Raw genomic sequence first — 4,528 nt, forward strand, 5'->3', positions numbered from 1 at the left:
TAGTTTGTACAACGCAGGAAATTTTGCTTGTACTACATAGAAAGTTTTGCGTTCTAAAGTTTTTCTAAATAGGGTGAACCTGGTGTATATATTGTCACTTTTCTGCCAATGAAAGGGAAAGGATTTTTATTCTCAAATTGTGTGATTCTCCAAATTTTATATGGTATCAGAGCCATAGAAGTTGAAAAGAAACATGGGGAGAATTCAGGAACAATGAAAAATTCTTTCAATCCTTATACACTAAATTTAATTGACAACCCGAGCAATTTGACTACCTAAGTGCAATTGAAAGAGAGAAGTACGAAGAATGGACAAGGGCCATGTGGATCCAAACTATAATAACTTTATTTTATTTTCAATACAACTTGTCTTTAATTTTTTATTTTTTTTAAATAATAATTCAAACTATCATTACCCTTTAATTCAAATCATTAGTAATGATTTTTTTATTTGTATAAAACTTAATATTCTTATTTCATGTTAAAAATGGATATAATTTAAAAGTAGCCAAAAAAATATTATTTTATAAGTTAAAATAATTATTATTGTTTAATCTATATAAAAAAAATAAAATGAACAAAAAAATATGTGATATAAGAAGTAGATACATGGTATATCAAATGAGGGATAGAATTATCTTCAAGACAGTAATTTTAATAACTATTAAAGCCTTTACTAAATTCGAGGATAAATTTTGCATAAAACTTGATTTACAATTAATCATAATATAAAAATTAAATGAGATTTATTTACTTACATTTGGACAACCATATAATCCAGGTTATTACACGAATAAACGGTTGAATTATGAGGAATTTGTTTGGTTTAATTTTTTGTACTTATTTTCGATGCTCTTTCTGTGACAAGTTTCATCAAAAGGTATAGGATCAACTCTTCATTTGCTCTAATAGTGGCTCCATGGCTATGTTAGACTGAAAATATCATGAGCTACCTCTTTTTCTGGTGGACATTGGTGCTCAATCATCATGGAATCAGTTGGTTTGCATGGTGCTCTTCTTCTTTGGTTGATATGGTCATTGATTTCTTGGTCGATCATGGTCAATTATGGAGGCTTTGGATAGATGCACTGGATTTAAAACTGTTACTTTTTTCTTATTTGAGTGATGCTCTCACCGATATGATTAGGAGTAGTGTAAATTGATGTCATTGTAGGGATGCTAAGAGGAAGCTAGGTTGGTTCGGTGTAATGCGGGCGTTGGGCATTGGGTGCATGCTATCCGGTGGTGCTTCGAGTTAGGGTGATGACCGCTGGATTTTTTCACCCCGGACCAGGGGCTTAACCACAGCTAAAGGCCCATGACATAGAGGCCCACGTATCAGATATACCCAACAAGCCTGGCTCATTCAACCTTCAAAACCGGGCTCGGCCCAGCTTCTTCACTCATAACGACCCAGCCCACACGAAGCATGCTCTCTCCTCTCAGGCCTAGCGTCCGGCCTGACTCTCGGCCCAACCCAGGATCCAGAATAATATTCACCAGACAGCCTGGCAGATCCGCTTAAACGTACGCACGAGGAGAATCAGAGGCCGTTACGCATGGAGCAGGCGGCTGATACCCTAGTACCTCCGAATCCGCATGGCAGAGACGCGTGGCCCAATCCTGGAGAGGCCTTTACACGTCACCAGCAAGCAAGACAATGTATAAAAGAGGAGTCCCCTCCTCAGGAAACTTAAGCCTTATTCTGTAAAACATAAACCCTTGTAAAACCCTATTCTATTGGATCTCAGATCATCAATTGGCGCCGTCTGTGGGAAACGAAGGAGATCTTTTCATCACCGGAGTTTTCACTTTCAAAACCCACTGAGATCCACGATGGAAAACCACCAAGAAAGTAACCTTAACACCCCAAATGACTTGAGCTCTGCCCAAGAAGGACAGCAGTTCTCTTTTTCTAGCCCTACAACGCTGAATAACCAAACGCCTATTCCTCTTAATTCCTCACCAAGCTTGGCAGGGAATACCCCCACCATGATCCTGTCCAACCAGGACATTCAAACTATGGCTCTCCAGTTACAGACTACTGCTCACTGGTTGGGGCAGATAATGCAACAGAGGGGACTTAGCACCCCAATGAATACACTCCCAGTGGTGGAAGAACCCAGAACCAATGAGCCCCGACCCACCCCTGACCGCCTCCAAACTAACAGCCATGACGCCAGGGAAGAAGAAGAACCGGAGGCCCAAATCCATGGGAGGAGGGCAAGGGAGTTGATAGAAAATGAGGAGGCGGACAACTATTCCGCCGAAACAACCAGGGAAACGGGAACTGAAACGGAGGAGGAGGAATGCAGCTTGGGCAAAAGCACCAGCTCTGAAGATGAGAAGATGAACCAAAAGCTGAAACGGTTGAAAGAGCAGCTCCTAGCCGAGCTAGGTAAGAAAGATCAGAGTCAAACCTCCTTGCCTACTTCTTCTCCCTTCTCAAAGTTAATGCAGCAGGAGACCGTTCCCAAGAAGTTCATGATGCCGCCGATGGCGGCCTATAATGGGGCTGGTAACCCGAGAGAGCATGTCATGAACTATAAGACCTTCATGGAGTTGCAAACTCTGTCAGATGCTCTGATGTGCAAGGTGTTCCCAACAACGCTCTCGGGACCAGCGAGGGCATGGTTCAACAGCCTGGAGACCGGAAGCATTAAAAGTTTCGGAGATCTTGCCACTCGCTTCATCAGCCGGTTCGTAGCCGGGGTGCCGGCAGATAGGAAGACGAGCTATCTGGAAACAGTGAGACAAAAAGCTGGTGAATCCCTCAGAGAGTATGTCGCCCGTTTCAATACGGAGGCCCTGCAGATTCCCGAGCTCGACGAAGGAAGGGCGGTAGAGGCCATGCAAAAGGGAACAACCTCTGCCGAGTTCTTTGGCTCACTGAGCAGGAAACCTCCGACCTCACTGGCCGAGTTGATGAAGAGGGCGGAAAAGTATATAAGGCAGGATGACGCCTTAGTAACGAGTAGATTTGCCAAAGGGGTAGCAGGAAAAGAGAAAGCCCCGGAGGAGGGAAGGCCGGAGAAACACGAGAAGAAGCGTGGAAAGAGGCCTGAGCCGTATAAGCAGGCCTGGGAAAGAAGGGATCAAAGGCCTCCTCCTCCTCGGGTTCTTGAACCAAGAGTGCTTCCTCCTTGGGTCCCGGAGAAACCGACTCCATTAAATGCGTCCAGAGCCGAAGTGCTCATGGCTGTCCAGGATAAGGAGTTTCTCCAGTGGCCTAAACCTTTGAAGTCGGAAGCAGACCAACGGAATCCTGACAAGTATTGTCAATATCATCGGACGCATGGCCACGATACCAACAGCTGCTTCCAGTTGATAGCAGAAATCGAGAGGTTGATAAAGAGGGGGCACCTAAAGAATTTTGTGAAGAAATCGGAGGGGCAGAGGCCTCAGCCCGGTCCGGCAGTTCAAACGCCGAGAAGAATTGGAGGTGGTCCAGTGAATGATGGGTCCAGTGGGACCATCAACATGATTGTTGGAGGAATGGGAGGACGGATGAGCCGTCGAGGCAAGAAAAGAAACCGGGAAGGAGAGACCAGCAATGCGGAAGTCATGCAGATCGTTGACCATTCTCCCCTGACCATCACCTTCTCCTCAGAAGATGCTCAGGGCATTCAGATGCCCCACGATGACGCGCTTGTCATTGAAGCCGTCATTCATAATTATCGGGTAAAGAAGGTTTTGGTAGACGACGGGAGCAAGGTCAACCTGCTGCCATACAGAGTGTTCCAACAGATGGGGATTCCGGAAGAGCAGCTAGTCCGAGACCAGGCACCAATCAAGGGGATCAGAGGAGCACCGGTACTCGTAGAAGGAAAAGTGAAGCTGGCTCTTACCTTGGGAGAAGCGCCCAGAGCTCGCACCCATCATGAGGTGTTTTTGGTGGTCAAGCTCCCGCTGAGTTACAATGCGATTTTGGGGAGACCGGCGTTGTTCAACTTTGAAGCTGTTACTAGCATCAGATATTTGGCACTCAAGTTCCCAACGGAGGAAGGAGTGGGGATAGTACGGGGCAGCCAGGAAGAAGCAAGGGCAGTATACTTGGCCACAGTGACGGAACCGAGCTCAACCGGAGAAGCGCTTGACTCGGAAGTTTTGGAGGTCAGGGATGAGACAAAGGAAGCCCGGACAGAGCCCGTTGGAGAGCTGGAGACCTTCTCCCTATCAGAAGAAGAAGCGAGTAAGGTCTTCAGTCTCAATGCCGGCCTCACCAAAGAACAAAAAGGTAAAGCCATGGCCCTGATCCGAAGTCACTCGCCGACCTTCGCATGGAAGCCCTCGGACATGCCGGGAATTGACCCCAAAGTGATGACACACCAACTGAATGTCCTCCCCGAGGCCAAACCTGTAAAGCAGAAGAAGAGAGTAGTGGGAAGAGAGAAGCAGCAAGCCACCCGGGAGGAAGTGCAGAAGCTAGAAGAGGCAGGTTTTATTAGGGAAGTTATGTACCCGCAGTGGTTGGCAAATCCTGTGTTAGTTAAAAAAGCAAATGGCAAATACAGGATGTGCATAGATTT

This window comes from Manihot esculenta, chromosome 10, assembly GCF_001659605.2.
Source record: "Manihot esculenta cultivar AM560-2 chromosome 10, M.esculenta_v8, whole genome shotgun sequence".
NCBI lineage: Eukaryota > Viridiplantae > Streptophyta > Magnoliopsida > Malpighiales > Euphorbiaceae > Manihot > Manihot esculenta.